The 27,097-nt window shown below is 37.6% G+C and overlaps 1 non-coding gene across 1 annotated transcript; it reads right to left on the bottom strand.

Moving 5' to 3' along the window:
• Positions 1 to 10,245: 10,245 nt before the first annotated feature.
• LOC145007782 (small nucleolar RNA R71) lies at positions 10,246 to 10,352 on the bottom strand. Its single transcript, XR_013663148.1, has one exon. It is a non-coding gene; the product is annotated as a small nucleolar RNA R71 (small nucleolar RNA).
• Between the last annotated feature and the right edge of the window lie 16,745 nt (positions 10,353 to 27,097).

The following is a 27,097-nucleotide window of genomic DNA, read 5'->3' as shown; positions in this document are numbered from 1 at the left end:
GTCGATCGATGATTATGTTTTTCTGTATTGTTTTGGTTCAGTTTTTCTCTTTCCCGGCCGATCGATTAAATCTGCATCGGCAGTGGAATTGAGATCAGGATCACGTGAGTGAAACTGGATGCGACTTGTGAGTTGTACAGGGTAAGTGTAGGGGGTATATATATATATAAGGGGATAGAGCGTGTGTCTGTGTGTTGGAGACTTGGAATAGCAAGTGATTTCTATTTTGGATTGGTAATTTGTTATTGGACGTAATAAATATTATAATATTGGAAATAAAAATATTCTTTGATTTATAAGACTGAAAAAATGAAGTCTGACTCGACCAAAATGGACGAAAACAGATAGAAAATTAATTATGTTTTGGAGTACGGTTATGTAGATTCGGATTTTTAAGTATGACTAGAACATTTATTTGTTTAACTTTTGTATTATGTTGTGTCAATATGTTAATTAATTGGGTTGAAATATCTTATCCAAACCCGTTTATTTCATATCGAGTTAAAAAGTTTAGGGTTTATACCGTGTGAATGTGTCATGTATGAAGTTGAAACATTAAATGAGTTAAAATAGCTGGAGTCTAAACCTTACATATCTAATGTTCGTGTCGTATTGTTTCACATGTTACTTAGGTGCTCATAGTGGTGGTAGTTTGGGGTGATTGGGCCAGTGGCATCGCCGGTGAGGCCATTTGTAATGCCCATGTTTTTAATACAAATTACAACGGAATTTTTTATTTTCAAATCATAATTCAGTACAAATCTGATGTATAATCGTATCACAAATGAGTATAAGTAGTTATCAAGAGGGTATTATAAGAATCTAGTGTAAGATTGTGCTACCAACTCCACTTCCTTCTATATATCTGGTTGAACCTGAAAGACAAATACAACCAAAAGATAAGCTATAATGAGCTTAGTGAGCAACCTACATAATAAAATATAAATTAGTTATAAAACTAAATATATCATCTTTTTTCTCAATCGTACATTCTTAATGTGTCTTTCAAACATTCAACATACTCATAAGGCATTGCTGACACTAAGTCTGTCATTTATTATCCATAGTAGACATAGAGTCGCGTTAGCTATTATTAATTCCAATAACCTCTCTTGGTAGTAATAAATACTACATACACTATTAATTCATCCAGTAATGGTATTACACTCACTAACACTACCATCACTCTTTTGTAACAAATCCTTCAAATATAGCGTTATAGACACCTAGTCCACCATTGACAAACATTTATCCACTAATAATATTATTACAACCACCAATGCTACCATCATAAACTAATAATTCTAATCATTACTACATTTATGCTAAACTAGAACTTCTAACTACCCATTACCAGTTTGTATTTCTTAATAATATACAAGTATAACGTTCAGACACTAAGTTCGCCATTACATTGTATTATCCAATATCGATCTACAATTATAGCGTTCCAGACACTAAGTTCGCCGTTGACCTGTAATCCTCCGATACAAACTATGATTCTGAGCTCAAGCTCTTTACCGCTTCCCAGTCCATCACTTGTTCAGGTCTATTTGGATAATATCTCAAGTGCATTAGAACTTGTCTAAATTCACCACTATCAACCACAAGGATCAATTACATGATCACTAACTAAATCCGGTAATCATTTGTTACCAAAGTAATCAAATTTCCATATACAATCACCTAACGACTTAACCGTGTAAATCGTTAGCACAATCGACAATCTCAGTAAATTAAGGTATATAACTCTACCAATCAAATTAGACATTTAACTAATCACTAGGTTCGTAATAACACCATATCATGAATTCCCATAACACATACTCGGGTCTAACAACCCTCTACAAAATTTTACATGAAAGTATTTACATAATAACGGGATAAAAGATACCTCTGCTAGTCCTGTAACTTAACCCTCATATCCTTGTATGTTAGTATGACTTTGCAATAACAATTATATGGAAACACCTATCGAGGCTCTCCCTCAATCGTGTGTGCCAAAACTCCTCAAGCAACACAATACACATATATTTATAATAGTGTGAAACTGTTTCATGGTTGTTTAGTGGTCGCATGGCGATCACATTCATTTTTGAAAGAAAGTTGTGTGTTGTACTCTTACACCACGTGTTTTGCACGATCACCATGTATCTCACTGACTTACTTCACTCTACGTCATGGTAAGAACTATTTCATGCCACAGTGAACCGAAACTGACCATTTAACTTAGACTTTCATTGACTTTCTCATAATAGCAATGTACTTTTATCCTACCTTCAAACGGTCACAACTTCATACGAACTCCGTTTTTGACGATCTTTATATCCACAAAATCGTCTCAGAGTAAAATATCTCTTTCTTTCACTAATTTCTGACTATTCTTACAAAATAATATATATTATGAAAAATAGGTGTTACAAGCTCTCTCCTCCTTAAGAAGATTTTGTCCTTGGAATCTCATCAACAGACTACGACAAGGTTGTAACAACATACTGTATTACCCCCTTACATTCAAATGTAAGTATAATTACTACTACACCAATAACTACTATAATATATAAAATGCTTACAACATCTGACGTACCTTTTATTATTCTTACTCTACTATTTCCATGTTAATTAATGGTACTGCAGTTACTAAGACTACCATGGTCAACAATTTCCAACATAGTGGTATTTCAGTTACTAAAACTACCACTCAATATAATAATTCGTATTCGAGATATGATGGTCACTAAGACTACTCCAAAGTACGAAATCATCGTGAACCTTAACATTACAGTCACAAAGACTGTTAGGTTTTGTCCTCCATCTTAATTCATCATGCATATCTTATGAACAAATTCATATCCAAGTAATCATACTTGGGTAACATTATGATTTAGGACCAATCTCATTCATACAATCAATCATTCCCAACTAGCATATGCTATTCGACTTACGACTTACACTAAGCAATGAATAAATACATATGCAACTTATAGTATATGGTATACCTATAATTTCTTTCCTCAAGATATCATATTGATATTCCATACTCTAAATTTATAACGAGATTCTTATGAATACTAACCTGAAAGATTGGTAACCTTTCCTTCCTCAGTCTCCACTTATTCAGGTTACTCTACCTGTTCTCATATCATTTTGGAGTTCATTTCCCCTTCTATATCATCTTTTAAAAATCAATTCCTTTTCCTTAACTATAACTTTTATCAATAATCACCTCATATATGTCTCAAGCACACACATCCATTCCATACTAACAAGGTGGTTAATTTCTACAAGCATTCAAATGTACCTATCAAGTAATCAATAACATTATATCTTGGAATCAATCGCTATGTAGTCCATATTAACACTTAATTCAACAATCAAAACAGGATTCAATTTATATTGATCCTATAATCAACACTTAATTGTTATAGGGAACCTCGCCTCGGTATAATTTTTGTCATCCCAATACAGGATTATATACTACTATGTAACATCCAAATTCATGTAATTTCCCTTTTAAGTTTTTCTTGAAAATTAAGTTGGCAAAAGAAGAACCTTGTGTGCTGAGCGTATGTACATGTACGCTTAGCATACTGAGGCGCACATGGTCGGGCAATTGAGCCTCATACATGGGGTGTGTGAGGATGTAGGCGGGGCGTACGTGTCCTTTGTTTAAAACCATAATCTTTCGGACTTGTTCCTTATTTAAACCCATTTATGGCCTTTGGACCCTCATGTTTATCATCCATTTTACCTTTAAACATCCATAAAAACCATAAATAGTTGTTATAGGGGATTTTGAGCTTGAAGTAACAAAAAGAGCCAGTTTTGGTGTGTTTTTAAGAAGAAGATCTCGTGGTACAAGTCTTGGATGTGGTTAAGCTACTAGATCCTACATCTATTTCACCTTAGGAAGCTTCTGGAGGTACAAAGTTCATACCTTGCTTATCTATTGCTTAGATCTCTTCTATAGCTTGTTTTGGTCCTTTTTGGTCCCTTTTGGTTGGTCTTGAAGAGTTAAGACCATTTGGGATGCTAATCTTGTAGACCTGGAAATTTAGTGGACTTTTTAAGCTTACAGGTACAAACTTTATGGTGTTTATGACTTCTATGAAAGTATTAATTCGTTTAATAATCTCTTTTGAGCTTTAGGATCTTATGAGCCTTGCATGTACGTAAAGTTGGCAACTTTACTTGATAAACCACTTCAATGAGATCAGATCTAAGTCCTGAGGCTAATATCTTAACCAATTAAGAGCTAAAAGCAAAGTTGAAATATCTGAGGAGATAGATGGGCGTACAAGCTTGTACACGCAATGTATAGGCCCTTATGTGTGTACGCTTAGCGTACAAGTTGAGTATGCCCCGCGTACTCAACAGTGTGTTACGATGTTTGGGCCTTCTATATTGGGTATCTTTTTGGGCCTTGTGGGCCATACATCCCTTTTGTTATTAATGGACCGGTTAGGCCCATTAAAGGGAAAGGCTTTTGGTCCTCATTTTAGAAGTTTGGACTTAGGGGATGTAGACCCATAATTAGGGTTTTTTTGACCTAATTCTAATTATGGTAAATTGTATACTTACAGTGTGAGATTTTCAGACCAGTAGCCGAGCATATATTATTTATCAGCAATCTAAGTTGAGTCTCCTCACTATATCAATGGGTGGAAGGCACCGATGCCGACCCATTATCTGACATGTGGATTGGCAGTTGTTATGTAATTAACTGTCTGAAGACCCCGAGGGTAGCCCGTGGCACTTGGATCAAGACCATGTGGGTAGCCTATGACAGTTGGATATCAGACCAGGGGGTAACCCATGACATTCTAGGTAAAGACCATAGATTAGCCCATGGCTCTTGGATATCAGACCATAGGGGTAGCCCATAACATTCCAGGAGAAGACCATGGGGGTAGCCAGTGTTGTAAAACTCGCCGAGTTGGCTGATTACTCCTCCGAGTACTCGCTACTCCCCCCTTTGCCGATGAGAGTTACATAATCCCGAGTACTCCCCGGTCGGCCCCTTACGAACTGAGTAGTGTTGTGAAATTTGGTCAACTCGGTGATTAATATGTATAGTATACTTAATGATTTTGTTATTTAACACACACACATGTGATTATTACTACATATATATCCTAAATTTTCAATAATTATTCACGAAGTGAGACCATTATGTGTTTTTCATTTCTTGTGTGTTCACATGTATCCAATTTTGTTCTATATTTCAACCAACTTATGATTTTATCTTATGATTTTGACATATATAATTTCCCTAAAAATATTTTGTACAAATTTCCAAATCTGAGTACTCCCCGAGTACTCGCTACTCAGTAGTGGGACGAACAGGTACCGAGTAACGAGTTCTACAACCTTGGGGGTAGCCCATGGCAACTATATGTAGGTCGCATGGTATTCTGTGGTTATATGTTATGTGATGTTTTGGGATCTCGCTAAGCTTTTGATTACAGTTTATTTAGGTGTTTTCAGGTACTTTCGGTACTAAAGGGAAAGGCTCGACTTGATGGAACAACATTTACTCTCCAATATTTTCCGCATTTATTGATATTGATACTCTAATGTTTTGTCATGATATAATGTAGTGGATTTTTGGAAAGAATATATGATTGTAATTCCTATTTTAAAAATGAAAAAAAAACAATTATTAAGTTTTGGGCTGTTACAAGTTAGTATCTGAGCCTTAGTTTGAGGGATAAGGGATTCAAAAGAACAAAAGTCAAGTTTTTCTGAAAAGGGTTTTCTTAAGTAAAAAGGGAGAGTTTAATGTATGCGATCAGACGAGCTCAAGTAAGTGTTTCCCATAATTAAACCATGCTTATGAACTGCAACTAGTATGTTAATATGTGAAGTGCATGCTAGAGTAGGGCTAAGGATACCTTTAAGAGTTATGTGATAAAATTGCCTGATTTGTGTGATGCCTTGTAGCATTGGAAAACTCGATGCTATATATTTCTTGGAATCAATGTTGACTCTATTATTTTCTAAGTGTATGTTTTCAAAGTTATATATGCTTAGGATTGCATAGCCTAAAATGATGGATTCTGCCTCATTTCTTGTTCCTTTTTTGGTTGTGGACTTAGGGTAGAAACTTTATTTGATAGTCAATGTGATTCTATTTATGTATAACTTGCATGCATAAGGCAACCTGAGGTGTTAATTGAGGTTTTTGGTTCTGTGAGGATTGAGACGTCTTAGAAGAGTCTAGGGTATGTGTATATTCTGGGTTTTTTGGGTCATGTTTTGAGTATGGTTGAGTGAATTAGGGGTATCAGATATGACCTTGGAGAAGGTACAGATAGGTGTGGAAGGTAGTATTGGGTCCGTACTACTAAGAGCACAGGAGCTGTACTCGACACAAGGGAAAACCTGGAAAATCTAGGGAGTTCGGTATAGAGGAATCCCTTTGAACTACCTTATCGATTGATTTCTATATTATATTTTCAGTTTAAGGATGGTGATGGCTACACGAGGAGGTTCAGGTTCAGGAACGGGTTCAGGTTTTGGAGCATAGCCAATTGATGAGAGGCTACACAATCTTATCACAACCGAGGTTACTCGCAACATCCTTGATGCTACCCTGGTGATTTTCGGTACCATTAAGTAGGGGGTCATGGAGATTACAGAAAAGAAGCTCAGGTCTTTCTGAACCAAGATTGTGGCAGGTTAGATTGGGACTTGAAATCCATCATTCTGGGAGTTCAAGGCGTGCAGAGCACCTCCGTTCTTTGGGGCTAAGGAGCCCATTGCTAGTCACCAATTGATCGCTGACATGGAGAATGCTCAACGCATGAACTTTTGCCCTGAGGTGGAAAAGGTAGGATTCACATCCTATATATTGAGGGACCGAGCACGGGAATGGTGGGAGGAGGTTACCCATGAGGTAGGGATGGGTGTGACAGTGATGACATGGGCAGATTTTGTGCGGAGGTTTGATCGGGAGTTTGCATCGGCCATTGAGGTGCAACAGTTGGTGAGGGAGTTCCAAGACCTTCACCAGACAACAGAGTCTATGGAAAAGGTTACTGTTAAGTTTAGGGAGAGGGCATTGCTAGTTCTACTGTACGCTGTGGATGAGGATATGAGGAAGACGAGGTATCATGCTATGCTGAGGGAAGATATTTGGGAGTTAGTGAGTTTTTCAGGGTGCAAGACCATGAATGACATGATTGAGAAGGTCTGTGAGTGGGGAATCTAGTTAGATCTCCAGGAAAAGTGGAAGCCAGAGCAGGTTCAGGCAGCAGTGGGGCAAGCTAAGAAGCCCAAGACCTTCGATACTTCCAGCAGAGGCCACCAGGGTCGAGGCTGTTGTATCAAGTGTGGCAAGCCGCATAGTGGGGCATGTCGAGTAGCAGGATCGGTATGTTACAGTTTTGGCTAATCATGCCACATGATATGGGAGTGCCCTAAGAAGGGCTTGATCTGTTTCCACTACAACCAGACCGGCCATAAAAGGCCGATTTTCCGAGGTTGTCTAGTGGAAGAGTGGTGACGCCTACGCCAACCACCTTGAGGGTTACTGATGGCCGCAATGGCAAGGTGGAGGATCCTGTGGTGAAGAGACAGAGCATTTCTGTTGACACTGATGAGGCCCGAGCTGCACCGGATGTCGTTACTGGTATGTGACTTATCTCTGTATTTATTGTGTTCTTGATATGTGCATATCTACATATATATTTTATAATGTATATTAATATTATTAGCTATATTTATGCTTATTATAGAATAAAAGGTACTTATTATGTTTAATATCTGTTATGTAGCATAAAAGACATGCTCGGAAGCAATATGGAAGCTGGAAGCAGAAAAATGCGAGCTTAAGCAAAAAGAAGACATAAGAAGGATGTTGCTGGACAGCTTGACCCCTTGTCAGTATTTTGACCATATCTCATGACTTGTAACTCCGATTCAGGTGATTCAAAATGATCTGTAAACTAGAAACAATTTCGGACAACTTTAATGTTTTGAGAAGATGCTGATTCTTGATAACCATGACGTGGTGAATGGAATCTTTGTGATTCTTGACGTTGGCTTGGGGAATACGTGATATGCACGAAGACTACGACGTGGTGACTTTACCACGTCGTGGTGGCCAGATTTTAGACAATTATATATACATATATATATATATATATATATATATATATATATATATATCCAAATATTATGACGAATTGGGGGACTTGGAGGTGACGTTTTGGAGAAGTATTGTGACAAAAACCCTTCTAAGAACCCTTTAGGGTCAATTTTGAAGCTAGGAAGCCGATTGAAGCGAGAAGTCGCATCTACACATCCAGTTTGCTTAGTTTAATGATGATTAGGTTAGTTTACCTTATGTTTATGAGTTCATCATCTGTGATTATGGGCTAAAAACAATTGCTTTCGTTTAGTTAGATGAAACCTAAAACTATGAGTTTGTTTCTTACTTTATGGATTATATGAATTTGGTTTATGCATGTGCTTGATTATCATTACCTAGCATGTTAAAGTTTGTAACTTAGTTGCTTAATTTCAAGTGTAGTGTAGCTTAGTAATCATTAAATTACATGAACTTGATTACTTAGTGATTTAATGACCATTAAATTGCTAGAGCTAGGATCGACCAAATCTTAGATATGTAATAAAAGTAACAAATTTAGTTTTGCTGGAGAACATAATTGTGACCATAATTGTGTTTGCTTAGATAAATCTTACATATCCTATGTATAATAAATTACTAATTATGTGTTTTGCTTGTGTATGACCATAAACGGTAGTTCATGAATTGGTCAAAATATTAGTAAATTTGGACTTGAATTGCTAATTACATATGACTTGGCAACCAACTTCATTAATCCATAAATAATAACTAACCATAGGAAAAAGGTGGATCTGAAACTAAATGAAAGTGTTTTTTAATATATTGATTACAATCATTTTTAGTTGAGTGCATAAGTTTTTTTGAACTTGTAAAATTAGATAAAAAAAAACCCATTTTAGTTATTTTTCTTAGTTTAGCTTTTAGTAGTTATTTTATATTTTTATTAATTAAATACCGTTCCTTGTGATCAACACCCAACTTACCTAAAATATTTTATAATCTGACTAGGTACAACGCTTAGGTGCATTCTAGCTATTTAAGTTCGTTAGCTTATAAATTTAAAACTAGATATGTATAATCTACATCACATCAAGTTTTTGGCGTCATTCTTGGGACGGCTAATTAGTTAGAAATTTATTAATTGATCATTTTTTGTGGGGTAAAACCTACAAAAAGTTAAATTTTTGCATTAGTTATTTTTCAGCACTGAACTCACAACTTGGACCTTATGTCCACAATGTGAACTCGGTTGTTTTTTAGTACTGAACTCATGACCTAGACCTTAAGTCCAGGACGTGCACTCGGTTGTTTCACGATTTTGTTTTTCATTTTTGTTTAGAAGTTTTTTTTTTGCGACAACACGATGTGGTGCCGTTTACCACGTCTTGGTGAGCAATCAGTAAGCATTTTTATTTTGCTTTTGTTCTGTTTTACGTTTTTATTTTTGATTTTCATGTAGTAGTTCATGAACCATGGATCCAATACACCTTTGATACCAGCACTTGAAGATCCGGAGTCTACCCTTCACAAAAAGATGGATAAAAACGCAGGAGAAACCAACTCGCCAAAAGAAGTCACCCTTCAAAGAACTCAAATCAGTTTTTGGAAAGAATAAGGGGAAGAACGTAGGAGAGTCAAGTAATCAAGAGAAAGACGAAAACAAGATTAAAAGCTTTGAGCAAAATCCTAATCTTCAAGATTCCGAATACGAGACCGAACTCGAATTTGAGTTAGAAAATAGTGAACTCGAAGACGAGCCAAATAATGAGATGGAAAACATATTTGATTTGCACGGAGGCATACAAAAAGAGAATCCGAGAGGACACCGATCCCAGTCTAGTGCAGCCCGCGATTCCAGCCACTACCATATTCGAGCTGAATGCACATATTTTTCCACACTTAAAGAGGTACCATTTTCTAGGAAGGATCATGAGGATGCTTACAAGCATCTAGATGAATTCAATGACATTGCTGACTACTTTAACATCCCAAATGTTCCACGCACTACACTTTTACTAAGAATGCTACCCATCACTTTCAAGGGAGCTGCCAAAGATTGATTAAAAGCACTGATGCCCAATGCAATTACTACTTAGGCACAAATGTGTGAGTAATTTTTAGAACACTTTTGCCCACCTTCCAAATTTTATAAACTCAAGAAAGCCATAGAAAATTTTGAGCAAACACCGGGGGAGTCACTATACGACGCATGGGAACGCTACAAGGGATTGATAAGCAATTGCCCCCAAAATGACTTGAATGAGCAACAATAAGTATCTATCTTTTATGATGGGGTTAATGTCATGACAAGGAAACTCCTTGATTCTCAAGGAACATTGACTAAGGAAAATTCGGCTGAAATCAAGGAATTAGTTGAAGAATTTTCCAAGCATTCCCGTGAGTACCATAATCCTTGACATGATGGGGCGAAGAGAATTGTTAATGAAACATATGAAGACATGGTTATTGTTCTAGCCATGCTAAATACTATGGACCAAAGGATGACGAAGATGGACCAATCAATTCATGTTATAAGAGTTGGTTATGAAAGATGAAATGGTCCATACTTGACCAAAGACTGCCACTTGGATGATAATGGAAGTAAGAAGGTGCAAGTTTTCTACTCGTGTGGAGATAAATATAATGAAGATTGGAGGAAGCCAAAGAAAGAGTGGTTGTCGTATAAAGAATATAAGAAGAAAAAAGAAGAAAAATATAGGCAGACTGGCTGAGGCTTCTACCAAAAAGAGCAACCACCACCTGAAAAGAAAGTTGATCTTGAGTCCATGCTACACAGATTCATGGAGGCTTCAGAGAAAAGATACGATGAGACAGATGTGGTGATAAGGGAACATCAAAATTTAACGCGGGACCAGCAAGCTTTGCTAATGAATTACCAAGCATCAATTGAAAATATCGAAGCCCAACTAGGTCAACTAACCACTTTAGTAAATGAAAAATTATCTCCAAAGATTACCGAGAAAAAGCCTCAACCACATGTTATGGTTATCGAAACTAAAGAGGATACCATCTCTGAGTTCCTTGAAGCACTTGAAGTTGATTTACATCAGTCTGGACCAAAGCCAAAGAAGTCAAAAATAGAAGAAAAGAATATTGCTGAAATTTCGAATCCACGATGTGGGGTGGGTCTAAACATAATTTTTTTTAGTGATGTTCAAACTTATAGTCCTCCTTTACCATTTCCATCTCAATCTAAATCACCCACTGGAATAGGAACACTTGAAGTTTATGAAGCAAGTGAAGGTTATTTCAAAAAATACTCCTTTTATTGAAGCACTGTCTCAAGTTCCTAAATATGCGAAGTTTTTACAAGATTTATTAGACACTCGCCAACAAATAAAGAAGACCTCCAAGGTTGACCTTAGTGAGCAAAGCTCTAAGGTCATTATGGAAGGGATACCAAGGAAGATGAGAGATCTTGGACGCCTTACACTTCCATGTAAATTTGGAAAAATATGAAGACTTATGCTTTAGCCGATTCTGGAGCAAACATAAATTTAATGCCTTATTCGTTCTATCAGAAGCTAGCTCTTCCAGATTTGAAGGCCACTAGAATGACGATTCACATGGATAATCGTTTGTTACTCATCCTCGAGGTATAATTGAGGACATATTGGTAAAAATTGGGAATTTTTTTTCCAGTTGACTTTGTTGTATTGGATATGGAAGAAGATAAAAATGTCCCAATAATCCTTGGACGACCTTTACTCAATATTGCTCGAGCTTTGGTGGATATACGCGATTCTAAACTTACATTGTGAGTTACAGATGAACAAATGACATTTGGAGTGGCAGATGGATTCAAGAATAAACATTCTCAAGATGAAGTGTTCAACATTGATGAAGAAAATGAGCTTGAGGAATTGGAGAAATTAATGGAAGAGGAGATTCAAGCCATTAAAAAAGTTAAGCGTAGAAAAATCTTAGAGCGTCGATTCTAATGGTTTTTGAAGTTTTGCTTACCAAACTCCAAGTTCTTTAGTTAGCAACGAAAGTTACGAAGATTTTGTGTCAAGTGGTGAGGAAGAAGATACCCAAGTCTTGGAACCACCAGTTGTTGTCAATGGCAAGGTTGCCACTATGGAACTAAAAAGTGAAGAAAAAGAAGAGAAGAAACATGAGCTTATTCTGAAAAATAAGGGAGTGAAAAGAAAGCTTGAGGAGGGTGATGCGAAGGTTAAATAATAGAATTCTAAAAAGGCTTATCTTAGGAGAGTGCAAGCATACAAGAAAAGGTGGAGGGAACAGAAGGAGTAGTTGGTGATGAATGCTCCTACAAATTCAACGTGAGGTGGCATGGAGTCCGGCTCATGACTCCAATAAAAATAAGCGCTTATCGGGAGGCAACCTGATGTTTTTAGAGTTTGCATTTTCTTTTCTTATTTGATTTATTTTTAGTTTTATTTTTCGTGATAGTTTTATTTTACCTTGAGCGAATGATGATGTGTTTCTCTAGTTCTTGATCTTATTTTGTAGTGTTGAATGAAAGTGAAGTAGTGAAGGAGCTGAATTTGAAGAAGTCGTGCGATTTTTGAGGATCATAATTGAAGAACAAGTTTTTGAATAAGTGTGGGGTTCCCATATAATGAAGAGAAAATCATTTTGAAGCATATTTACTGAACAAAAGAGTGGTATTGGTCTTACACGTTACAAAGAGTCGATACACACCTGTTTCAATCTATGAAGATTCTTTGAGAAAACACCACGACATGGGCATCATCAACACGTCGTGGCAAAACTTTTAATTGCGACTGAATCTGACTATACCACGATGTGGAACCTTAATCCATGTCGTGTCGACATTGTTTTTCTCGACCTTGACGACCATTTGCTCGACACCAAGACGTGACGTTGTTTTCCCACGTCGTGGCAGCGGTTCAGAACATTTTTCAAGAATGGTATTTATAAGTGTGGGGTAAGGGGTAAAAAAGCAAATTGCTAGAAAATTTAAAAATTTCTAATAGATTTGAAATAATAATCTAAAAATAAATATAGTGATAATAGTTTAAACCTAAGTTGCTAGTGTTACATGGGATGATCCGATGAGAGGTCAAATGTTTAATTGAGCCAACATATATTATAGTATATTTGTGGCTTCTTATTCCTAGTGAAAAGCCATGAGATATGAAAGGTAATCTGGTAGTTTATATGGCATAATAAGTTTTGCAGCGTGTACTTGAAATCTATCCAGGAGATCTTATGTAGTCATTGCACTTAGACTAATATCTCTAACTAATAAAGGTGGAAGTTAAGCTCTCTTGCTTAAGCATGTAGGATTTTAGCGGAAAAAAGTGAGAAATTAAAAAAAAAGAGAGAGAGAGAGAGAGAGAGAGAGAAATTACCAAAAAGTTGTCAGAATCTTAGAGCTATCAAAGTATGAAAGTTTGAATTAAAATATAGTTTTTCTTGAGGGAAAGCAAAAGATAACTGTGGGGTATTTGTTATTGCCATATTTATACATATTTTTAGGCAATATTTGGATGCATTTTTATTAATATTTTGGTTATTTGCATAGATAAGTGGTACTTATAAGATCTTATTACATTTTGCAGCCAAAAGAAGTCATCTTGAATAACAAGGACTAAAAGCGAGTAGTGATGGAACTTTGGAGGCTTGGAGAATTAAAGAAACGAAAAAATTCATGGAAAAACTATGTCCACATACTGGACTTCACTTACATGATGTGGAATGGGCGATTATAGAAGATGAGTACGTGGAAAGTCGAAGTCCTTGCCGATAAGATTTCATCCAAATTCACGACGTGGAGTACTAGTCCACGATGTGGAGTTCAAATCCCAAAAAGTATATATGTCCTTGGTTTTTAATGACTTGGGGAGGTTGGCTAGACATTAGAGGGTTCTGAATACAAATTCTGTAAATTGGAGAGAAATCAAGCTTTAGCATCAAAGGAAGGAGAAGGAGAAGATAATAACCTTATTCTTAGTTTGGTACATTACTATGTTTTAATAATGAAGATTGTGTGTTTATTTGATACTATGAGTAGCTAAATCTAGCTTCTTCTGATAGCTAGATGAAGCTTGAACTCATGGATTAGTTATTTGATTATGGATTTTTCGTGTTGGTTGAATGCTTGTGTTTGATTGCTAATACCTAGCATGTTAGAGTTTGATACTTAAATAGCTTTAACTCAAGTGCTGTGTAGTTTAGTGAATATTAAATTGCATGAACTTGAAACCTAGTAATTTGGTGACCATTGAATTGCTAGAGCTTGGATCCAACCAATCTTATTATGTTATTAAAGTATTAGTTTTGGTTGTGCTAGATAGAAAAAGAGTTAGACAATGTGTTATGTTATTATTATTGGTGTGCGAGATCTAAGGAGAGAAAGAAATCGACTGCGGGGGAAAGAAATGGAATGTTTCAGCGGCAATGATTGTTATTATTAAAATTTGAAGGAAATTATTTGTAAGTAGATCTAAATCTTAGGTTGAGATATATTTCAACTTAAATCTTTGATGTATGTCGATGCTTACATAGATATGCAGAAGTTTTAAAGTATTTGCTAAAATTCATGAGTTATATCTTAAGTTAAACTCCATTTGTGAAAAAGAAGAAGCTTTACAACTAGTAATTAAAAATCTGTCAGTTTTGACCTTTTAGGCTTAAGTCCAACAATGGTTAAAATGGATAAGGTAAAACTGTAGCGCCCCATTCCCGGTATGTATTTAAATAAGTTTATTCCTTTGTGAGGAACTCGACTAGTCCGTTGCCCAACTCATCGAGTAGAGATGGGATGAGCATGCGTATTTAGCCGGTTACTCGGCGAGTCCACACGCTGGACTCGGCGAGTTTTCCTGTTTGGAGGAAACCCTAATTTTAGGGGTTTGCACCTATTTAAACCCTCTTATGCGCCCAAACTCGTCTCTTGCACCTACAAAGCATCAACTAACAAACCCTATCCGTTTTCTTAGTGAGTGTGTGTGTGTGTGTGTTTACTGCTTGTGAAGGCATCTTTGGAGTATGAAGGAGAAGGAGAAAGTTGGAGAGTTCAAGGAAGAGGAAGTAGATCCAGAATACACACTCTATTGGTCATCTTTTCTGGTATTAAATTCTATACCTTTCTTATTGATCATATAGATCTATGTTGTCCCTAATTTGTGGTTTCTATGCCCAAAAACCCCAAATCCCTTATGATTAGGCCTTGTGGCCGGGTTATACCTCAGATCTGGACACTTATGGAATGCTAGAAGTATAAAGTTTTGGTTGTGGTTGTGATTAAAGTCCATATTGAGCCTAGAACCTCATTAAGATCTTATTTTGGTCGTATGAAGCCTCTAAAGCCATGCATGCACGTAAAGTTAGCAACTTTACATGAAAAACATGCCCTAGAAGTTTAGATCCATGATTTGGAGCAGCTACATGGCTCGGATCGGATATGTATGGAAAAAGGACTGAATGAACTCGGCGATTCCCCAGGGCGGCTCGACGAGTTATATGAAGTTGGTCGTCGACTCGACGAGTTGGAAGGACAACTCGGCGAGTCCGATGAAGTTTGCCTTAGAACTCGACGAGTTGTATAAGCAACTCGGCGAGTTGGATGAGTTTTCCTGAGTAAAGTTGTGTTTGAGTAGGATGGCTTCATTCCTTCGTAGTTACAAGTAAAGTTAGCAACTTTACGTGTTCAGATGGTTCCAAGATTTCAGATCTACGAGTTAGGAACCATAGAGCGGATTCGAATGTAGTTGTATGGAGTCTGCACGACAGAACTCGGCGAGTAGTTCCTCAGACTCGGTAAGTCCGGTCAACTGAAGGTTGACTTTGACCAGGAGGTTATGAAAATTGTAGCCGGGGAGATACCAGAGCAGCAGCAATACAATAGTCATTTTACCCTCAGTACAATTATCAGTAATTGATTGAGTGTAATTATGGAAATTGTAGCCGGGGAGATACCGGAGCAGCAGCAGACGGTTTCCAGAGCAGTTCATTTAGCAGCCAGTGTAAGAGGTGAGTTTCCTTCTAGTAGGAACGGGTCTAAGGCCATAATATCGGCCCGTTTAGCTAGTAGCAGTTTCCTAACTTCGGTCCGATGTAGTTTTAATATGTTTGATGCCTTCGTGGCTCAGACAGGATTTATGTGTTATGTGTTCCGGGGTACGGCCCGATGCAGTATGTAGTTTATGTGTTCATGCTAGTTGATATGTTTATGCCATGCCATGTTATGCTCAGATAGTTTCCGGACATCAGTCTGATGCAGTTAGTTCCGGACTTCGGTCCGATGCAGGGGACAATGTCCCAGTCAGTTTCAGACTTCGGTCCGATGCAGTTTCCGGACTTCGGTCCGATGCAGAGGGCATGGCCCTGGTTAGTTTTCGGACTACGGTCCGATGCAGTTTCCGGACTTCGGTCCGATGCAGTGGGCAAGGCCCAATATGTGTTTATATGTTATTGTATGGTATGTGGTAGCTTGGGAGAGCTCAATAAGCTTTGTGCTTACAGTTTCAGTTTTGGTTTCAGGTACTTCTGCAAGTAAAGGGAAGAGCTCGGGTTGATGGCATCGCACACACCACAGTTTCAGTTTGTCCTGGGAGTTGTTTTAGTTTTTCATAGATGTGATTTGATACAGTTTTCTCGTGATACTTTGCTATGGTTTTGAGATATTGACGTACGAGTTTTATTTTATGATATTAACATGATGTTTTTAGTAATTATTAAACAAAAATTTATGGGTTCTATTTTGGGATGTTACATAAACTTAGTATATTTAAAGAATAATTACATTTTGTTGAAAGTGCATTATTGGAAATTAAAAAGTGAACACTAAGTTTTGCAATACTGTAAATTTTAGAAACTTTATAGATTATAAAACTAATTTGAAATTAAAATAAACAAATGAGTTGTGTTGGAATTTTAGGAATTAGAGGTATCTTAGAAACATGTGTGAAGTAGAATGTTGCAAAAATATCATATTGTATTTCAAGAAAACACATTTAACTAAAGTACAATGCCTAGACGACAAAGTGGTCAAAAGAGCCTAAACAAAAGTGGGTTGAAAGATCCGGTGAAGCTTTTACATGTAATATGAACTTCAATGTCATATGTTTAATTTTTATAGCATAGAGTTTAAACACTTTTATAAAAGAAAATGATTCTATGTTTTTCGAAAACGTGCCAAAATGGTAAAGAAGGTTTAAAATGGTTTATATGCACTTAAAAACACACATTTCCATTGAAATGGGTTTGAAATGAAATTGAAATAGCAAGGTTAAAAACCAACATTGGTTAAATTGAGTTTTGAAGAAAAGTGTTGAGTTAAAGAAAGTTGTCAAAAGTAAAATTGGTTGTTTTTAGCAAGAAATATGACCTACATTCTTAGGAAAGGTCTAGTAAGTTTTATAAAGTGTTTATAAATTATTTTTATCGACGATAAATAAAACCGATGAAGTGAAATAACATTTCAATGGAAGATTAAGAAGTCAGGAATAAGTAGATTAGTGTAGCTGATCGTACCTAAATACTAAGGCGAGTATAAGGTGAGTACCGGTGTCTTTTCCGCAAAATAAAGGACAAGAAAATTGTTTGTAAAACGTTTTGTGGTGTCAATGTAGTTTCACGACCTTTTATATAGGTCAAAGGGATATCCTATGTTAAGTTTTAAGCACAAGGTGGAAACAACATAGAGCTAAATTGTAGCGTAGAAAGAAGGTCTCACATATTAGTAATAATGGGTTAAACCTTCGTGTCTCTTCGTGAGTCGAATCTGTAATGCCCGCCAATGGTATCCAAGTGATTACTTAGTGGCGACTCATCTACCTCCTTACACGATGCTCCAATTCTCATCCGTTTCGGTATCAGAACGGTTTTCCTATTTTCACCTCTAGTACGAAGACGGTGAAGAGGTATTGAGGAATAATTAGTATAGGTTTTGACTTAAGATTATTACTAGTGTTTATCTAGCTACTAACCTTACATCTAAAGTCAATAGCTACTGAGGAATACTTATTCTGAGTACTAAGTGGATTGCTCCTAGAGTGGCTAGTGATATAACCTAAGTGGTTAACCTAGCACTTGATAAGGAATCATACCTATCACCACGTTCAATACCGTGATAGATTTCATCAGATTTGTGACAATTTGAGAAACTTGTAAACGCAAAAAGGAAAGGATAAATGCAGTAATTTATGGGATGTTATGGTTCATATAGGTGGCAAGAAATAAGGTTTTCAAACAGATGAATATAAATCCTGCAAAAATTGCAGATGAGGTGGTCTCTCAAACATAGGCATGGTTCAAATATAGAAATGATGATGTAAAAGTTAGGTGGGTTGATTGGAGTATATCTCCATTTTGTTAAACATCATATATTCATCTTTGTACGGGCTCATGTCTTAGCTACTTGCTAATCATGCAGCTTTTATTATTATTATTATTATTATTATTATTATTATTATTATTATTATTATTATTATATATATATATATATATATATATATCATTTTTCGTTTACAAAAAAAAAAAGATAAGGAATCATAATATTTCTAAATAATACATTATGGTAAAAATGCACTTAGTTTCTAAGTGTACTTAGATGAATGCCTATAAGATGCAATGCCCGTATGCACACCGAAAAATTTTGTTTTTCAAAAGTTCAAGTTGAAAATCGTTTTGAACATAATTCTATTATAACCGTTTCAAGCCTCGCATTAACTTTCCTTAATTAAGCATAGTTGTCCAGGCTATACTTAATTAAAGTCCAATAATGCGTACTCGAATTAGTTATACAAGTAGTATGCTCAGTATTTTAAAAACAAGTTGAAATTTTTTGGCTGTAGTTGTGGTTCTCCAAAGGAAACTGGTATTCTCTATAACCTTCGGCTCTGATACCATTTCTGTCACACCCCGCTAAAGCGGAAACACAGGACGTGACAATACAAAGGGTCTCATAGCAACAGTTAAAAAACAACACCAACCATAGTATTAAAAACTTTACAAATTATAATATGTTTGAACAACTTTTAAAAGTAATTATAACGTATTAAAATAAAACAACACATGCAAATGCTCTTACAAGTGTTGTGTCTCAACATGCCTCTTACTAGGTGTTTCCTGAAAAAGCATGTAAAACAAGCATCAATTATAAAAATAGTTGGTGAGTTCACATGTTAAAAATAATATTGGTTTCATGAATCATAATCAAGTTTTGACAGAAGTTTCATAAATAAAAGTACATTGCTAAAACGAATAAATAAGTTTGCATAAACAAAGTTCATTGTCATCATGAGAAATAAAGTATGTTGCCAAAACGAGATGCAAATTCATATTCTCATGGGAAATAAAGTTCATTTCTAAAATGAGTAAACAAGTTTCGTTGCTAAAATGAATATACAAGTTTCGTTGCTAAAATGAGTATACAGATTTCGTTACTAAAATGAGTATACAAGTTTCGTTACTAAAATGAGTATACAAGTTTCGTTGCTAAAATACGATGTAAGATTCGTATGTGCATCAAGTTTCCATTCATGAGTTCACAAACCAAGCCTAATGACCGAATCGTGCCCTATTGACTACTATGTGTATCAGAAACATAGAGAATACAATGGTAAAATGCACTCAAGCGAATCGTGCGAGTGAGGAGTTGTCTACCTCCTGATAGTACTATCCATAAATGTCATAGGCTCAAAAGAGTTAATGCGTTGTGTTGAATGATTCCAGGGACTTAACCATGATACAGTCCCCATTAATGAAAGTAACATACACATAAATGCAAAATATAGCAACCAAGTTTATACGAGTCAAAATAAATACTACGAACATAAATAGTTTTTGGACATGCTTTTCCACCCTAAAACATTTAAAACCAAAAATAGAGGGAGTCGTGAATACTCACAATATTTTGAGATGATGCAAATGATGACTTGAATTAAGTTCTACTTGTATGACTACTGATTCCTATAAAGATGTTACACACTAATGAGTCTCTAATCGAATCTAATAGTAGTATACTTACTGATATAATAGAATTATGTCAGTATTGAGTCAAAATTTAATATTTTAAGTTATAATAATTTTTCTGTGAAATTTAAATTTCTATGAATCAATTTGTTGTATAACAAAAGTGAACATTCTCATTATTGAAATGTTAAAATTTAACATTTTAAGAGGTGTTTCAATGATTAAATATTCATACACTGAATCAATTTAGTTCTAAAATGTGACATCCCCAAAATCACGGCCAGAAAAGACCGGTTTTGTTTATACTTTATTTCAAAATCAGAGTTATCTTTTAATAAAAGGGTTGCGGAATTTGTCCCAAAACAATAATATGATAAAGATTTATCAAAAGCATTTCCATAGAAATGTATTTCATTAAAAGACTCGGGATGTCATGTTCGTACAGATCAAAAGTATAAACAGTACAATATAAGCCTTACTACATTATTTCATATCTACAGGCCTATATCCGTAATCCCTCGTCCAAAACATCACACCTATGCTCATGCGCCAATACCTGTAATGCATAAAACTGAGTGGGTCAGGCTTGGGAGCCTGGTGAGCACATAGGGTTTTCAACCCACAATAAATAAGTTTATTAATTTCATCAATCAACAATAACCCGATTACCCGTTCCCGTTATCCTCACTTTACGTCCCTAAACACCTATCATAAGGGACCTAGCCTAAGGATTATCATCGGGACGGACACTACTGCTAAGGGGATTCCTCAGCAATAAATGTCCTAATAGGCAACCATGTGGGGGATGGAGTACACCGGTGAACACATCGTTCACAACACCTACAGGTTGCGAACCTGCTAGTGTTCCACTGGACTGTCTAGAAGAGTCCGTGGTCGTCATCTATACTCCGCTAGATGACTGGATCAACAACAACAACATCGAGGCCTCTCATCATTTTATCACACATCACCTATTACATCTACCCATGTTTTACCCCAACATTTTCGTAGATATAAAATACATATACAGTTTAAATCATTGAAAACATGTATAACAACGTTCATCTAGCATAGATAGCAAGTATTAAGATAATATGCACACATAGCACGTAATTTATATAAAATACTTCATATCTATGTGTAAGTTGAAGGTAACTATGCACTCACAACACGTAAATTATATAATAAATACTTCATATCTATGTGTAAGCTGAAAGGGACCATGCACTCACCGGAAAAGGTGGTGATTCCGAACTCAGACAGCGCTTCGCTTCTTAAAAAGAATTTTTCTTCGACGAAACCTAGTATTATTACCACTAGAGTTTAGTTTATTATTCGTCGAGACTAATTAATAGTCTAGCTATTATTATTATTATATAAGCGTCAAAAAATACTTATATAACCCATAATAATAGCCCAAGTATTTATTATAAGTTCCTAATAACGTTACTATAATTAAATAAAAGTTATATTAAAAATAGCGTAGGCGTAGCTCACTTACAGCGGGTTTTATAGAAAACCGGGCTTTGCTTGGAGCAGCGTTCCCGAGCCGAAAAGCTATTCTTCTCGGAGCCTTCAAGCACTTCGGGGCTTCCGCCTCGTGCTAGGGAGGTTCCCTAGGCTTTTCGGGGGATTTCGGGGCTAGAGAGAGGTTCTAGAGAGAGAGAGAGAGTAAAGAGAAGAAAGAATGGGAAAGGTGTGAAGAAAATGAGGGTGGGAGAGGTGGTATTTATAGGGTGAAATGTGGCTGAACTTGGTGCCACATGTCACCATCTGGTGGCAAGCTTGGGGAGAAAGCAATGGCCAAGATTGTGCCACATCACCCATTTTCGCACAGCACACTTCCGACTTCTAAAATCCGTAACTTTCACATACGACCTCCGTTTTTGACGTTCTTTATATCCACGCGTAGGTAATAATAAGATCTACAACTTTCATTTTGACACCGTCAGCTAATTCTCGACCGATCTTAAATTTAACAGTACAAGGAGATTATACTGTTAAACGTCTGCGTAAAATTAATAACTTCTACATACGGACTCTGTTTTTGTCTGTCTTTTTACCGTTGATTTCCTATTAATGAGATCTTCAACTCTCATTTATGTTGCGTAAGCCAAAAACCGCTCGAACTAAAATTCGAGTTTCAGGCCGTGCACTGCTAAGCCGAATCTTAGAAAAATCATAACTTCTTCATACGAAGTCAGATTTGGGCGTTCTTTTTATCGATGTTCTTAGTTTAACATATTCTACGACTTTTGTTTAGATTGCTAAGGCTAAAAAGTCTTCTATCGTAAATTCACTATTTACGTCTCCCGGTATCGTGCCGGTTTTGTCGTAAAACTTCGGCGGGCCATAACTTCTTCTTTATAGCTCGGATTTCGGCATTCTTTATATGCACGGAAACCTTGAGACATATTCTACAACTTTATGTACAGATATTGGGATTATCTCACACTTTAATTTTGACGCTCATTTTTTATTCTTTATTAATTATACAATAATAAACACATAAACACACATAATTCACATAATACTCAAATATTTCTTATTTATTACTTCAAAAAGAGTTACAATAGTTGACCTAGACTATTACATTGACAAAAATGCTTAGCCCTGAAAACCCAGGCGTTACAATTCTCACCCCCTTAGGATGATTCCGTCCCGGAATCATGCATCAGCAAACAGATGTGGATAGCGACTCATCATGTCATCCTCTGTTTCCCAAGTGAGATTCGGCCCATTCGAATGTTTCCATCGGACTAGCACCAAGTCGACCATCTTGCGTCGTAACTTCTTAGTCTTACGGTCAATAATTGCCTCAGGCTCTTCGATCAGCCTTTTATTCTCATCCATCCTTAATTCCGAGATTGGAATTATGTCGGGAACATCTCCCATGAATTTCCTCAAATAACACACATGGAAGGTGTTATGAATACCATTGAGTTCTTCGGGTAATTCCAGCTTGTAAGCTTGGTTCCCAATCCTCTGAAGAACTTTGAATGGTCCAATAAACCTTGGACTTAACTTTCCTCGTTTCCCAAATCGTATAAGTCCCTTCCACGGTGAGACTTTAAGTAAAACGGAATCCCCAACTTCGAAGGTTATCGGTCGTCTTTTCTTGTCGGCATAGCTCTTCTGACGATCCTGAGCTGCTAACATTCTTTCCCTAATCACCTTCAATTTCTCAGCAGTCTCATGGACTATCTCGGGGCCCATAAACTGATTCTCTCCGGCTTCAAGCCAACAAGACGGCATACGACACTTCTGCCCATACAAGGCTTGATAAGGAGCCATCTTGATGCTCGAGTGAAAACTATTGTTGTAGGAAAATTCTACCAGAGGTAAGTGCTCGTCCCAATTCCCTTGGAATTCGAAGGTACATGCTCTCAGCATATCTTCCAACGTCTGAATCGTTCTTTCACTCTGACCATCAGTTTGCGGATGGTAAGCAGTACTCAAACACAACTTTGTACCCAACTCCTCTTGTAGACTCCTCCAAAACCTTGACGTGAAACGACTATCACGATCTGACACAATCGTAAGAGGGACACCGTGAAGTCTTACAATTTCCTTCACGTAAGCATTTGCGAGCTTATCCATAGACCACTTCTCGTTGGCGGCTATGAAGTGTGCACTCTTGGTGAAACGATCCACGACTACCCAAATCATGTCGTGTCCATTCTTCGTTCTAGGCAGTTTAGTCACAAAATCCATGGTGATGTCTTCCCATTTACCCATGGGTACAGGTAAGGGTTCAAAACTCCCATACGGTTTTTGATGTTGTGCCTTAACCCTCGCACATGTTATGCACTCAGCCACATACTTCGCAACATCGAGCTTCATCGTCGGCCACCAGTAGTAGGGTTTTAGGTCCTTATACATTTTAGTGCTACCGGGATGAATCGAGTACATGGTCTTGTGTGCTTCTTCCATTAGAAGATCTCTTATTCCTCCCATCTTAGGTACCCAAATTCGATCTTGGAATACATTCAGTCCTCGACTGTTCGTACCGAACACTAACGTTTTTCCCAAACGTTCTTCCTTTCGGTCATTTTTTTCTAAGGCTTCTTCTTGAGCTTTCCTGATACTTTCCACAATCATCGAGACGACTTCAATTCTTAACGCTCTTGGCCTTCTTCTTTCAAGATTGACTTTCCGACTGAGAGCATCAGCAACAATATTTGCTTTACCTGGGTGGTAAAGTATCTCACAGTCGTAGTCCTTGAGAAGTTCTAGCCAGCGTCGTTGCCTCATGTTCAACTCCTTCTGATTAAAGAGATACTGGAGACTCTTATGATCAGTGAAGAGCTTGCACTTCGTGCCGTAGAGGTAATGCCTCCATATCTTTAAGGCAAATACTACCGCTGCCAACTCCAGATCATGAGTGGGGTAGTTCTTTTCGTGCTCTTTCAATTGTCGAGATGCGTATGCTATCACCTTTTCTCTTTGGGTCAGAACACAACCTAACCCGACTCCAGATGCATCACTATAAACTGCGAAATCTTCGACTCCATCGGGTAGAGAAAGTATCGGCGCTTCACATAACTTCTTCTTTAGCTTCTCGAACGCCTCATCATGTTTCTCACTCCATGTATACGTAGCTCCTTTATGGGTCAAAGCTGTTAATGGAGCAGCTATCAAAGAAAAGCCTTGGATAAATCGTCGGTAATATCCGGCTAATCCTAGAAAGCTTCGAATCTCCGTGGGATTCTTCGGACGTTCCCACTTCATTACAGCTTCGATCTTGGCAGGGTCAACCATTATTCCTTCTTGGTTAACAACATGACCCAAGAATTGGACTTCCCGTATCCAAAAGTCGCATTTGGAGAACTTTGCAAAAAGCTTCTCCTTCTTTAACACCTCCAACACTTCTCGTAGATGCTTGCCGTGCTCCTCCTGGCTTTTCGAGTATATGAGAATGTCGTCGATGAACACTATCACGGATTTATCGAGGAATGGTTTACAAACCCTATTCATCAAATCCATGAATGCTGCGGGAGCATTGGTTAGTCCGAACGACATAACCAAGAACTCGTAGTGTCCATATCTTGTTCTGAATGCAGTCTTCTCAATATCCTGCTCTCTCACCTTCAGCTGATGATATCCTGACCTAAGATCGATCTTTGAGAAGTAGCTCGAACCTTGCAGCTGATCGAATAGATCATCAATCCTCGGTAATGGATACTTGTTCTTCACCGTTGCCTTATTCAACTCTCGGTAGTCTATGCACATCCTCATGCTTCTGTCCTTCTTCTTCACGAATAACACCGGAGCTCCCCAGGGTGATGAACTAGGTCGAATGAAACCGCTATCCAACAGCTCCTGAAGTTGCATCATGAGCTCCTTCATCTCCGTCGGTGCTAATCGGTAAGGTGCCTTTGCTATCGGTGTTGTTCCTGGTAATAAGTCTATACGAAATTCTACTTGCCTATCAGGTGGTAATCCAGGAAGATCTTCGGGAAAGACTTCCGGATAATCGCAAACAACCGGTATATTCTGCACCTCTTTCTTTTCTTTCTTAGCATCGATTACGAATGCCAAGTACGATGCACATCCCTTGGACAAACATTTCCTAGCTTTCATCAAGGATATGATTCCAGAACTCACTCTGCGTTTGTCCCCGTACACCATAAATGATTCCTTTCCGGGTGGGTTTATCCTAACTATCTTCTTTCGGCATAATATCTCGGCATCGTTGGCGCTAAGCCAATCCATACCCAAAACGATGTTGAAACCGTTTAACTCTATGGGTAATAGTTCCTCCTGGAATTCGTTTCCGTTTAGGTCAATGACGATGTTCCTAATACGATTACTAACAGGTACGAATTTGCCACTGGCAACTTCTACAATTAGGGCGTTATCAAGTTTTTCTACAGGTAATGCTAATTTCGCACTAAATTTATGCGACACAAAGGAGTAGTTGGCTCCGGAATCAAACAGTATATTTGCAGGCAAACCATTTACAAGAAAGGTACCTGAAGCGACGTCTGCTGCCTCCTTTGCAGTCTCGAGCGTCATCTGGAAGGCTCTCGCCTTCGGCTTTGGTGGTATGTTGGGTCTTCCTGCCTCCTTCTTCTTCGGGCAGTCCTTCAAAATGTGCCCTTCTTCATTACACCCATAACAGGCCTTCTGGTTAAGGGTGCATTCGTTGGCATAGTGCCCAGGCTTTCCGCATTTGTAACAAGTGACCCCTCCATCACACTTCCCAGAGTGCTTCTTCTTGCACTTGTCACACCACTTTGCTTCTGATCCTCTTCCTCTCGAACTAGACTTCGAGAATCTACCTTTCTTACCGGACCTCGAGGATCCGTCAAATTTCCGTTTCTCTCCCACTTCCGCTCTCTCCAGACCCTTTTCTCGTATCTGGGTCTCCACATTCTTAGCAGCCCAGATGGCAGCTTTTAGAGTGGTAGTTTGCTTGACCATTGGACCGAAGTCCGCTGGTAATCCGAGGGCAAATTTGTTAACCTTGGAGAGTTCAGTTGGGACGAGGTGAGGAACAAGCTTCATTTTCTCAGTAAAGCTTGCAGCGTATTCAGTAACGCTCATTCTTCCCTTCTTCAGATTCTGGAATTCGTTGCTGATCTCCAGAAGATCCTGCTCAGAGCAGTATTGCATCTTCAACTGTACCAGAAAATCCTCCCACGACATTTTGCTTGCTTCACCTTTGGGCATTGAATCAGCTAATAGCTTCCACCAGCTTAGTACTCCAGATTTCAATAGAGGAACTGCAAGAGCAGTCTTCTGCCTATTGCTACACTCGCAACTCTCAAACATTGTCTCCATCTCAGAGATCCAGTTCATGACTTCCACCGGCGTCGGGCTTCCGGATAGACTCGGTGGCTTGGATGCCATGAAATCCTTGTATTTGCATCCACGTCCATCATTTCCTCCATCCTGGTGGTTTTGCCTAACTATCGGTGGGTTGGCTTGACCAATAGTCCCACTGTAGTTTCCTTCTTCAGTCTGCCCTTCGTTCAACTCGGGCTGTTCGAGCTGAATAGTCGCTTCCTCTCGATTTTGCTGGAGAAAACGCCTGGTTTCCTCCATTTGACGATCCAACATTGTCTG

The sequence above is a fragment of the Lactuca saligna genome, chromosome 7, assembly GCF_052625555.1.
Source record: "Lactuca saligna cultivar CGN05327 chromosome 7, ASM5262555v1, whole genome shotgun sequence".
NCBI lineage: Eukaryota > Viridiplantae > Streptophyta > Magnoliopsida > Asterales > Asteraceae > Lactuca > Lactuca saligna.
The sequence above is the reverse complement of the archived record's forward strand: the minus strand, read 5'-3'. Positions and strand labels throughout refer to the sequence as shown.